Source organism: Neofelis nebulosa, chromosome 6 (assembly GCF_028018385.1).
Source record: "Neofelis nebulosa isolate mNeoNeb1 chromosome 6, mNeoNeb1.pri, whole genome shotgun sequence".
Classification (NCBI taxonomy): domain Eukaryota; kingdom Metazoa; phylum Chordata; class Mammalia; order Carnivora; family Felidae; genus Neofelis; species Neofelis nebulosa.
This window is the reverse complement of record NC_080787.1, coordinates 64,842,097-64,856,192: the sequence shown is the minus strand read 5'-3', so window position 1 is coordinate 64,856,192 and position 14,096 is coordinate 64,842,097.

The window sequence follows — 14,096 nt, the reverse complement described above, 5'->3', positions numbered from 1 at the left end:
CAATTATACCAAAAACCATAAAATACCTAGAATAAACCTAACCAAGAGGTGAAAAATCTACATACGGGAAACTGTAGAAAGCTTATTACATAAGTTGAAGAAGACACACAAAAAAATGGAAAAATATTCCATTCTCCTGGAATGGAAGAACAAACAGTGTTAAAATGTTGATACTACCCAAAGCAATATACATATTCAAGGCAATCCCTATCAAAATAACACCAGCATTTTTCATGGAGCTAGAACAAATAATCCTAAAATTTGAATCGAAGCACAAGAGACCCCTAATAGCCAAAGCAATTTGAAAAAGAAAACAAAAGCTGAAGGCATCACACTCTCAGAGTTCAAGACATATTACAAAGCTGTAATCATCAAGACAGTATGGTACTGGCACAAAAACAGACACTCAGATCAATGGAACAGAATAACTAACCCAGAAATGGACCCTAACACGTATGGCCAACCAATCTTTGACAAAGCAGGAAAGAATATCCAATGGAATAAAGACAGTCTCTTCAGCAAATGGTGCTGGGAAAACTGGACAGTGACATGCTGAAAAAGGAACCTGGACCACTTTCTTACACCATACACAAAAATAAACTCAAAATGAATGAAAGACCTAAAGGTAAGACAGGAAGCCATCAATATCCTTGAGAAAAAAGCAGGCAAAAACCTCTTTGACCTCGGCCATGGCAAATTCTTACTCAACATGTCTCTGGATGCAAGGGAAACAAAAGCAAAAATGAACTATTGGGACCTTATCAAAAGGTCCTTGCATAGCAAGGGCAACAATCAGCAAAACTAAAAGGCAACAAACAGAATGAGAGAGGGTATTTGCAAATGACATATCAGATAAAATGTTAGTATGCAAAAATCTATAAACTACTCATCAAACTCAACACCCAAAAAAACAAATGGGCAAAAGACATGTATAGACACTTCTCTAAAGAAGACATCCAGATGGCAAACAAACACATGAAAAAATGCTCCACATCACTCATCATCAGGGAAATACAAATCAAAAACACAATGAGATACCACCTTACACCTGTCAGAATGGCTAGCATGAACAACTCAGGCAACAACAAGCATTAACGAGGATGCAGAGAAAGAGGATCTCTTTTGCACTGCTGGTGGGAATGCAAACTGGTGCTGCCACTTGAAAACAGTATGGAGGCTCCTCAAAAATTAAAAATAGAACTACGCTATGACCCAGCAATTGCACTACTAGGTATTTATCCAAGGGATACAGGTGTGCTGTTTTGAAGGGGCTCATGTACCCTAGTGTTTATAGTAGGGCTATCAACAATAGCCAAAGTATGGAAACAGCCCAAATGTCCATATATATACATACACAATGGAGTATTACTCGGTAATCAAAAAGAATGAAATGTTGCCATTTGCAACTACATGGATGAAACTGGAGGGTATTATGCTGGAGGGGTTGTGGGAGGGGGGGACGGGCTAAATGGGTAAGAGGCATTAAGGAATCTACCTCTGAAATCATTGTTGCACCATATGCTAACTAATTTGGATATAAATTAAACAATAAATAAATTAAAATATAAGTTTACAAAAATATTATAAAATAAAAAATAAAAATTACATACTTCAGTAAGCTATAAGAGTTCACTATAGCAGTAGTTTTCCAAGATGTGTGAACAAGTGCATGTGTGAGTATGTTGCATCTCTACAGGGTAAGATGTCTGTGTGTTAAACAGAGGGAGAGAGAGTCTTACTTAGTATTTTTTTTAGCTCTATTTATTTTTAAAGAGAGAGATCGTGAGCTTGTTAGAGGCAGAGACAGAGGGAGTGAAAGAATCCCAAGCAGGCCCCATGCAGTCAGTGCAAAGCCCAGCACAGGGCTTGATCCCAGAAACTGTGAGATTATGACCTGAGCCGAAATCAAGAGTCTGGTGCTTAGTAAACTGAGCCACCCATGCGCCCCACTTACTTGATATTTCTAATAGTTCCCTTAGTCGTATGAATATAGATTTTCAAGGCTACGAATTACTAATTAAGAGTAGATGAGAAAGAGGCTTAAAAAAAAAAAAGGACCAAAATCACTAAGAAGAAATGCATTGATCTGCATGCTTTTCCTCAAAAAGAAAAAGACAGGGCACCCAGGTGGCTCAGTCAGTTAAGCGACTGTCTCTTGTGCTCTGGTCATGATCTCACAGCCATGAGACAGAGCCCTGCTTCAGGCTCTGCACTGAGCATAGAACCTGCTTAAGATTCTCTTTCCCCATCTCTCTGCCCCTCTATCATGCTCTCTCTCTCTCTCAAAAAAAAAAAAAAAAAAAAAAAAAAAAGGACAATTACTCCTAATTTTGAGTTTTCTTTCAGGCTCTTTTCCATACACTGGGAACCAGATAGCCCCACATGAAAGGACTTAACATTTAACATGAAGCCTGATAGGTTCCTCTCAGCATGGGAGACAGAATGACTACTTGTGTCTCTGACCACAGATTTCCTGAAGAAACCAGGGAACATGGGGATAGTTAAGGTTTTAGATGTCTCCCTTTAATTTTTAAAACCCTACAATGCATTTTCTCTAAGTTTAAGAATTTGTACATTCAAGATTTGTAAAATTCAATCCTTGTAATTCAAGGATTTCTGTGTTATCGTTTGCTACCTTGGACCCTTAGGGAAATTCCAATTTAACAACCACACAACCTAGATATAAACAGTTCTGGGATGAAAACCCATCAATGTGATATATAGAGGATCTGTAATGGGAGATGGTTCTGATACTTTTAATGAAATATTTGATCACTGTGGTTCCTTGTAATCCTTATAACTCACTGTTTAGGGCTCTTTTATGTTTGCATCCACCTTCACTTGGGAGATAAAAAATGTACAGGGCAGTGTTGCATGGGCTTATTCTGGTTTGTCCTTTGGAAAGATTAAAGTATTGCCCCCTTTGATATTTTTATAAGTTTTTTTTTAGTTTCCCCAGCTCTCTAAGAGTTAGAACTGAAGCACTTCTTCCCTATTACAATCCATCTGCATGTACTCTAGACTTTCAAAAATCCCAAGATATACTTACAGCCTTATTTTACATGGTATCAAGGTGCGATTTCTTTACTAGAGAGTTTTATTATTATTATTATTATTATTATTATTATTAATTATTTTAGAGAGCGAGAGAGAGAGAGAGAGCATGAGAGTAGGGGAGAGGGAGAGAGAGAGAGACAGAGACAGAAACAGAGAGAATCTTGAGGCACCTGGGTGGCTCAGTCAGTTAAGCATCTGACTTCGGCTCAGGTCATGATTTCATGGTTTGTAGATTTAAGCCCCACACTGGGCTGTGTGCTGACAGCTCAGAGCCTGGAGTCTCCTTCAGATTCTGTGTGTGTGTGTGTGTCTCTCTCTCTGCCCCTTCCTCACTCGAGCTCTTTCTCTTTCTCTCTCTCCAAAATAAATAAACATTAAAAAAATTAAAAAAAATAATAATAAAAATAAAAGAAAGAGAATCTTAAGCAGGCTCCATGCTCAGCAAAGAGCTCAACCCTGGGGTCATGACCTGAGCTGAAACCAAGAGTTGGACGCTCAGTTGACAGAGCCATCCAGACTCCCCAGTAGTAGATTCTTAAATCTTTATAGAAGAGGACTATTACTGTGCTTTCCAAATACCTGTAAAAGTTGTTGCTGATTCTTGCATTAATTGCAACATAAATTCATTTATATTAGCTGCTAAAACTATGGCAGACATCATTCGATCCAGGTTATTATTCCTCTCAGAATTCTGTTGCCTTCCTTCCAAATTCCCTTGAAAATTTTAATAAATGAATGAAAGTGTGGAAAATCCTACTCTGGATTAAATTTTGAATGGAGTGCTTCATTTAAAAATAGCCCAGCGTGATCCAAGTAGTATTTGAGCACATTTTTCAGCCTAATGACACTCTGCCCATGCTTGCCCTGGAAAAGTCTCCAACTTCAGTATATATACATGTTCTTCCTCTCCAGGCTTTAGTAAATGTTTGAGAATTTATACAGTAGCTTTCAGGCTCTTTGTTCAAGGTTACTCTAACAATGGCTACTTCAGCAACTTCTCAAGTCACATGTTTGGGCTTCCACCCCAGACTGAGTAACATCCTAAAAGGAATTACAGTTTGATGACTGTGTCCATCAGAAATCCATGAAATGATATTCTCCAAAGATCCATCCTTGTGATAAAGCATACTCATCAGACTGACTAGAAAGGGCTATTGATTATGAGAGGATTTTTCTCCCACATTGGCCAGGCCAGCTGTGTATGCCTTCTCCCCTGAGTAATAAAGTGATCTTATTTAACAGGTTTATAAATCAGTTTCAAGTATCTATCTTTTCAGTATAGTTCTAAGGAAATAATTTTGGTTAATGGATTATAATTTTTCACTTAAAAATACATACAATCTGATCCTTTTTGTATAATCCCAGACCTGGCTGGACTTTGACAGCCCAAGGTATTCTAGTTTAGTTTTTGCCTTCCCAGCCCTTCTCAGAGCCAGAAAATTTTGATACAATTAACATTTCAAAGGATTGGTCATGTTTATACTTATGTGCCATTGCAATAAGCACAAAATTTCTAAATTTGCCCAGGTGACCCACGAAAATCGGAAATATTTGAAGAGCTGTTTGAGCTATAATGTGTTAAGCTGTTATTTCCAACAGGCAAGATGATCTCCAGTCCATGTATGAGAAAATTAAAGTTCTTCAACATGTGTGACTTGCTTGCAGTCACATATATGTGGTATGATCTGGAACTAAAATTGTTTTTGAGAGTTCTGTGATGATTGTGTCATTCAACAGAATAATCATCATTAGCATTCAAATATCTTATGATAATTTCACTGCAGTCTACAAAGAATAAAATAAAATACATTACTTATTGGGAGCCTGGCAATTAGGCATTAAGACTGCTTGTGATTGAAATAGCATCACCTGGATGGAGAAATGTTCTTTGAATATGACCTGCACTCTAAAATTATTAGTGTTCTTATTGTCTTACACATTTACAAGAACGGTGGTCTTTCAAATCCCAAGACATTACTCAATAAATGTCAACTATTGAGTGAGTCACAGGTTTCTTGTAGTGTGTAACTGATATGGAATTGCTTTTGTTTGTATGTCCTTAAAGAGGGTGAGTGGAGACTCCTATAGCTCTGAGAAAAACTTCAAGAGGTTTTTGTTTAAGAGAAGAGTTAGCCCTCCTGTGTTTACACAAATAATCTAAAGCCTTGATATAGATACCTTCCCTTTATTTCTTTTTTTTTAAAGTTGTTTATTAATTTTGAGAGAGAGAGACAGAGAATCCCAAGAAGTCTCTGTGCTGTCAACACAGAGCTCTCTGTGGGGCCTGAATCCATGAACCGTGAGATCATGACCTGAACCAAGACCAACTGACTGAATCATCCAGATGCCCCAACTTTCCCTTTATTTCTTTTTGGTGTGAATAGTCATCCTGCATCATTCCCACCTCTCTACTTGTAGACAAATAAAAGTCTAAGCTTTATTTTGATGGAGAACCATTAGTGTCCTAGCCCTAGAACATTGAAGGGAAGCCTTTACCTTTCAAAGTCTAGACTAAGTTGGACTAAGAATTATTCACATGAGGGGGCGCCTGGGTGGCTCAGTCGGTCGGGCGTCCCACTTCGGCTCAGGTCATGATCTCAAGGTTCGTGAGTTTGAGCCCCCAGTCAGGCTCTGTGCTAACAGTTCAGAGCCTGGAGCCTGCTTCAGATTCTGTGTCTCATTCCCTCTATGCCCTTCCCCCACTTGTGCTCTGTCTCTCTCTGTCTCTCAAAAATAAATAAATGTAAAAAAAAATAATTAAAGAAAAAACAAAGAATTATTCACATGAGGCAGGAGAAAAAAAAAAAAAAACAACACAGAGTTTTGTTACATGCGCATAGAGACCCAATAACAAAATTGAGACCTAAAGAAATGACCAAGACAGGCAGTTTTTATACATTTTAGATTGAGACAATAAATTTGTGAGGAATTGACAAGATAAAGAAAACAGATTTTAGGAGTTTGGGTTAGTAAGAAATTCTAAGTGGAATTTGGGCTGTGGCAGTAGATTAGAAAAAAAGGTAACAAGGTGTCTTTGTACAGTTTTCTTGGCTTTAAAGTTTCTATCTCTGGTGATAAAGATGTCTTTTAACAGTACAGCAAGGGTATTTTTCATATGGGGGATTTGATTTCTGCTTTCAGGAGTACAGAGGAGTGTTCTTGCACTGTTTACTAAGTAACTTTTATCTCAAATAATCAATATAACAAAGAGGCATATTTTGGGGCATCCTGCCCTTGGCCCCTACGATATACATATTAAGAAACCAGATACTTAAGGAGGCCCTCCTATCAAGTTTAGCAGAAACCCTTATTATTCACATTGGTCCTTATTCTCCATAGATGTTTCAGTTTGCAGAAAGATCAGTACAAAAAAATTCTCAAGGGAAGCCTTGATAGAACTTACAGGGGACCTGAGAGGCCTCTAGAGACTGATAGCTATACTGCAGTGCACCAATCTTAGTCATATTTCACCAAGTTTCAGTTTGTCTCCTTATGCTAAAGGAAACAAGGTGAAAAGTTTACATTGTGTTTATGGCTGGGCCAATGAGTATTATTTCTGATCTTTTCTAAGGAATACATTCTCAGTGGAGGCAATACCACCCTCTTGGGTAAGGTAAACATATCTTATTATTTTTATGCATAAGGCACAGATATAAAAAATATATATAAGGATATATACACTGTATCTGTGGCATTAACATTTCATGGGAGGGATTAAAATAAAATGTCTAACAAGCCTTGTTAGGAAGGTAATAATGAAAAAATAAATTTGAGGAACACTGCTTTATAGGATACTGGTTTCAGTAGACCCTTCTGGATGTTTTGGTTCCTTTTATTCCATTATGGTAAATTCTGGGTTTCTAGTTTGCCCCTGTTTGTGTAGAAAATATTTAGGCTTATTAGAAAGTGTATCAGGAGTATCTTAGAAAAGCAATATTAAATAACAAATAATAAATATATTAAAAATATATGTATGTATACTATATATATTATATACAATATATATATACATTCTATATAAATATATGTATATGTATATATTATATACTATATATTATATTATACATATATACATATATACATATATAATACATATACATATATTATACATATGATATATAGTATATATAGTATATACTATATATTATATATGTAGATATATATATATTTGATAATAAATATGTAGATATATATATGTAGATATACATTATATATATATTATTTAATATATACAGGGTGTAATATCTCTAAACTTTCTTACCTAAACATATTCTCAATTTCTTTGTCATGCAGTTTGTTTTTCAAGCAAGTAATTTTGATGTGACCTGTTTAGCCATTTTCATGAATCTGACCATCTCCCATCTAGCTACTAGAATGTGATGAGATACAGAAGTGGCATTAAACTGCCATTTTTCATGTATCCTGCCAATACTAAAACCTGAATATTAAATAATTTTTTTATTCATACCGATTTAAAATGTTTTCTCATTAAAATAGATGCTTCAGGGTTCTATGAATTCAAGGAGCACAGTTTCAATTTTACCGTTTTCAGTGTTAGCATCACAATGAAAGCAGGCATATTTAAACCCATACACAAATAACAACCATAGCATTTGGGAGGCTGTATAGATTTAAATTAGAATTGTATGATTTCTCTATATTGTAATCAAATTCACAAAATACTTATTTTAAATAACTCTGATGAATTAGGGAATGGTATAATCTTTGCTCTGTTACTAGTTGTAAATTCTGTTTTTGAGAAGGTATAGAAACATCCAGGGTTGACGTTACTAAACATTTTCATCATAACAGAAATTTTTACTTGTTTGTGCAATACTGTTTTAATATAAACCCACTCCATCCAGAATGCTTGGCCAGGCCAGTGCTGAGTGCACTCGCGGCATGTGTTAGAAACTATGCTGCTTCACATTTCACATGTTCTTTACACAAAAGGTATTGCAACCTTTTTTTTTTTTTCTTAGATTTTGGAGTGCCTACTCACTTCTTAGGGGACTGCTCCTCAGTGCCTCAAGAATGTCTATATTCCCCCTTCAAGAAGAAACTACTTCAAGGACTCAAAAGTGGTTTGCTCTCTTTCAGATGATTAGAGAGATCTGAGTGTAGAGTGGAACAAAAAGAAACAAAACAAAAGGAAATCCACATGTTTAATCTCTGGCAAACTCTTAAGAACCTCAGGTGAAGTAAAATGTCCTATCTTTGAGTCACCAGACTTGGAACTCAATGTAGACTTTGATTGAAATAACTTTCTTAAATTCTCTGGACCACAGTTTACTCATCTATAAATAAATGTATTACTAACTCCACTTACATTACACAATCCAAGTAGCCCATGACACATTTCGATGATGGTACTTTGTAAAAAAGAGATCACTATCCAACTATTAGGAATTACACTATTCAACCAATAAAGTATTTTATATTCTAGCTTCTACAGCTCTATTAATACTTAGCATACTCTTCATTTTCTCATTAAAAAATTTTGTGTAGGAGCATGACTGTCTTTAATGAAACTGGAATTCTATGGATAGTTAGCCACTTTTAATTTATTCTACAAAACTTGAGCCTTTGTAATAAAAACCTATTTTTAATTTTATGCTGTTGTGACAGTATCTGTAATTTCAGATGCTATTCATATTCATGAATTAATTTGCATACCATTTAATATTCTCCTGCTTTGCTACACTTGTTGTGATATGCTATCTAAATTACCAGCTCAATTTTCAAAGACTGTTGTAAGTGTGTAGTTAGAGGCAATGATATGCAGTAGCACTTACACAAAGAAATCAAAATATTTTCAGAGACACAATTGAAGCATCTCGTGCTCAGGGATTTGTAGTGCTTTCATATCTAAGTCAGTTTCCTTCCACTGTAGGTGTTAGACAAAATCAGATTGCCTAATAATTTAGAAACAATGCTTAGTGTTGCTCTTTCACAATGTCTGACTCTTTCTATTCAGTCCTCTTTAACTTTTGTCCTCATTAGCATGGTCTAAGCAGATTTTAAAATCTTCTTTTCTCAATCTATTCTAAAACTGGTTTGTTGAGTATAGGAGATTAGTGAAGAGAAAAAGTCTATTCTAAAAATACAGTGCGCCCAAAACTTTGACAAGAAAATGTCTTTAATTTTTTAATTTTCAGTTATATTACTTTTATAGGCTATCTCCTTCATCATTTGCTCCTATCATGTACCATTCAAGAGGTTCAAAGATGAAGCCATTATTTGTTATTAACGATAATCTGTTCTTTCCTGTCATGATTGATATCATTCAGGTACCCAAGGCAACATTTTGAGTTAGTCTAGATTCTTCCCTTTTCCTCATTGCTCCCATCCTCTATGATCCAATCAAATCCTAAGTGATATTGATGCTGCTTTTAAATGTCATCTCCCTTTCACCATTTCTGTTACGTCGGTCCTAGTGTGAACTTTAACTTTTTAAATTTATATTAGTATTCTCAACTGCTGTCATGGCCTTCAATCTTGCTAATTTTTTTTTTTTGTAACTAAGAGCTTTGTGTTTGGGTTTTAGAACTACAGAAAAACTCAGCAAAAGTACAGACAGTTCCAATACACCTCCACCTCTACCCCACAGTTTCCCCTATTAGTAACATCTAGCATGGGTGTGGCACATTTGCTATAATTTATGAGCCAATATGGACATATTATTAGCTAAACTACATAGTTTACATTAGTATTTACTTTTTTTTATTGAATACCTTTCGGTGTTGCTTCTTTATTTCTTTTTTTTTTTTTTTGACAAATGCATAATGTCATGTGTGTATCATTACAGTATCACAATGAATAGCTTTGCTGTCCTAAAACTCCCCTGCACTCTATCTATTCAACTCTCTCTCTCTGTATTCCCAGCCCCTGGCAACCAGTGATATTTTGTACTATCTCTATAGTTTTGCCTTTTCTAGGATGTTATATACTTGAAATCATACCATATGTAGCCTTTTCAGATTTTTTTCCACTTATCAATATGCATTTAATAGTTTAGCCATATATTTTTGTGGCTTGATAGCAAGTATTTTTGTTCATGTTTTGTTTTGTTTTCAGCTCATTTGGGTAAATACCTAGAAGTAAACCATTAGATCTTATGGTAATAGTACTTTTACTTTTCTACCAAACTACCAAGCTGTCTTCCAAAGTGGTTGTACCATTTTGCATTTCCACCAGCAATGTATGATAGTTGCTATTGTTCCACATCTTCATCAGCATTCAGTTATGTTGTGTTTTCAATATTAGCCTGTCGAAAAGGTATGTAGTAGCATCTTCTTGTTTTTGTTTTATTTTTAATGTTTATTTATTTTTGAGAGAGAGAGAGCACAAGTGAGAGAGGGAAAGATAGACAAGGAGACACAGAATCTGAAGCAGGCTTCAGGCTCTGAGCTGTCAGCACAGTGCCCAATGCGGGGCTCAAACCCACGAACTGTGAGATCATGACCTGAGCTGAAGTCAGATGCTTAACCGACTGAGCCACCCAGGCGCCCCTCTTCTTGTTGTTTTAATTTGTAGTTCCCTAATGGGATATGATATTGAGTGTGATTTCATATAATCATTGACTATCTGTATGTCTTCTTTCATAGGTGTTTGTTAAGAACTTTACCCATGTTTTAAATGTTTGTTTTCTTACTGTTGAATTTGAAGAGTTCTTTGTATATTTTGGATAAAAGCCCTGTATCAAATACATACCTTATGAATATTTACTCACAATTTGTACTAGTCTTTTCATTTTGTTAACAATATTTTTTATGGAGCAGTTTTTAATTTTAATGAAGTTCCATTCATCAATTATTTCTTTAATGGATCTTGCTGTTAGTGTTGTATTTAAAAGTAAACCGTATAATTATACTGAAATTAAAAATAGATAAATCAAAATAAAAAAAGAAACCCACAAAACAACAAATTCATCAAATTGCCATGTTGATGTCTGGTTTAAAAGCAAATTGCCAAACTAACATTTCAAACCTATGTTATCTTCTAGTGGTTTTATAGTTTTTCATTTTATAGCTAAGTCTATGATCCATTTGGAATTATCATGAAAGGAATAGGGTCAGTATCTACGTTTATTTTGTGCACATGGATACTTAATTGTTCCAGCAACATTTGTTAAAAAGACTATCATTTTCCATTGATTGCCTTTGTTTGTCAAAAATCAGTTGACAACTTTTGTGTAGGTCCATTTCTGTGCTCTCTATTCTGTTCTATTGATCTATTTGCTTATTCTTTCACCAATACCACACTGACTGTCTGGGTTACTATGGCTTTATAATAAGTCCTGAAATTAGGCGGTGTCATTCCCTTGACTTTGTCCTCCTTTAATATTGTGATGGCTATTTTGGATCTTTAGCCTTTCCTGTAAACTTTAGAGTCAATTTGTCAATATTTGTAAGTAATTTGCTAAGATTTTTATTGGGACTACATTAAATCTATAGATCAATTTGGAAGAACTGACATCTTAATATTATTAAGTCTTCCATCCATGAACATGGAACATCTCTCTATTTACTTACAGCATCTTTGATATCTCTGATTTACTTTTCATTCTTTACATCAGTACCTTAGTGTGCCTCTGAAAATTTATATATGCTGATACATATATTTTAAGTTCCTTTTTTGCTATTCCTCATCTTAAGCAAAGTTCAAGTTTCTCACAGATTCTGAAACTTGTTGCTCTCCAGCATCATCCTCTCATACTCTTATCTTTAGTTTATTGCCCAGCAGTGCTGGTATGTTTAACTTAAAGCACTGTTGGCAGATGCTTTGAAATGCTCTGAACAATTTCATCACTCTTTACTCTTAACTATCATTTGTTAAGAGGCTGAAGAAAGTTATTTTTATTCCTAGACTGTTTTTAACCTAAAAGTAACAATATTATTCAGATGTGTCTAATACACTTAATTGTACCTTTACTGGATTTTTTTGTGAAAAAATGTTTACTTCCTAATAAAAGATGTAAGCCTCAGAGGAAAAAGTGGATATGATGTCTGGAGCTATGGTAGTTATCTTACAACCATGACAGGTATACTAAAACAATTATGAATATATTAATCTGGGGCACCTGGGTGGTTTAGTTTGTTAAACATCTGACTCTTGATTCTGACTCAGGACATGATCTCACAGTTTGTGAGTTCAAGCACCATGTCAGGCTCTGCACTGACAGTGCGGATTCTGCTTGGGATTCTGTCTTCCTCTCTTTCCGCCTCCCCCTCTAAACAAATATATACACATTTAAGTAACTAAAAGTAAATATACTAATCCAACACCCCATATCTGTGGAGTTGTTGAACCAACTGTAAAACTGTTTACGTATCTTTATGCAAACAATAAATAACCTCATGATTTAAATTCTTGTAAATCAGTCTGTTACATGGAGCCAAAAGAACTCCTCAGTGATTCATGTATCATTTTGTTTGTGAATTTGTGAGTATTATGATCTCTTCCTATAATGCAATTCTATTTGTCTTTCCTAAGAACTTTAACTTACACTTCAAAATTCAACTTAGTTTTCTTGTCCTTTATGAAATTATCTCTGATTCTCCTACAACACTGAGAGAATGAATCATTTCCTGCCATCTCTTTCCTCTTTTATAATTCTTTGTTTAGATGCAAATCTCTCCTATTAGAATTCTTTGTAAGTAGGGATCAATTTTACTCATTTTTGAATTATCTCTTCTAGGAGACCATGAAGTATGAAAATGTTATTGTTTGTCAGTGTTTGTGTCAAAGCATATTGTTCTTAAGGAAATTTATTTAGACTTTCAACTTTAGAGTAAAATCAACTAAATGAATAAGTTTATGTTCAATATTTTCCAACAACAATTACTTGAATCTTGATGTTTTTATATCTTAGACATTAATAAACACTTAATCTTATACATATTTTAGATATCCATGTTTTTAATGTTTCAACATTTTAAGTAATTATTCAATTTCTTCAAATAGAAACACATAAGATAAAATAAATGATAATATTTTATTCAGTAAGTTTTAGTTTCAGCTCAAAATACTATGTATATAAGCTAATTTAATCTGATTGCAACAGAACCGAAAACAAATGATTACAGTGAATACATAAAAGGGATATCTCACAAATTAAAAAAAAAAAACTTTTTAGTATCAACTTTTTACTTATAAAAAATCATTGTAGAAAAGTTAGAAAACACAGACAAAGAAATTAAAGAAAAAAACACATTCCCATACTATTAAGAGAATGATTGCAGACATATTGCTCTAATTATTCTATATAATAATTGCTCTATTTATTTCTGGCTTTTTAATACATTATTTTTTTAAATAGGGCATCGTCCTGTACATATTCCATAACATGCACAATTCACTTAAAAATCTATATGATGAGCATATTTCCATATCATTATATATTTTTCTTATAAGATTTTAAGAACTTTCTAATTTTAAAAAATAACTGACTTATTTACTGAAAAGTTGCAAAAATAGTACAGAAAATTCCCATATATTCTTCAACAAGCTTCCTCTGATGTTAACATCTTGTATGGACGCAGTAAAGTTATTAATACTAATAAGTTAATATTGACAAATACCACTAAATAAACCACAAGTTTTATTTATATTTTACTAGTTTTAGGTTTTAGATTGCACCAGTTTTTCTCACTAAAATACTTTTCTGCTGTTGTTTCAAAGTCCAAACTGGAATTTCACCTTGCATTTAGTTGTTATGAAAGGCTTTATTTTTTTTAAGTTTATTTATTTATTTTGAGATAGAGAGAAAGTGTGAACAGGGGAGGTGCAGAGAGAGAGAGAGAGAGAGAGAGAGAGAGAGAGAATCCCAAGCACTGTCAGTGCAAAGCCAGATGCAAGGCTCAAACTCATAAATCATGAAACTGAGCTGAAATCAAGAGTTGGGTGCTTCATCAACTGAGCCACCCAGGCACCCAGGTACAAGCTTATTTTTATATGCCTTCATTGTTTTCCGCCTCGTGGCCCTGTATGGTAAAGGATAGTAATGAGGGATGCCTTTCTTGAACACTTTCTATAGT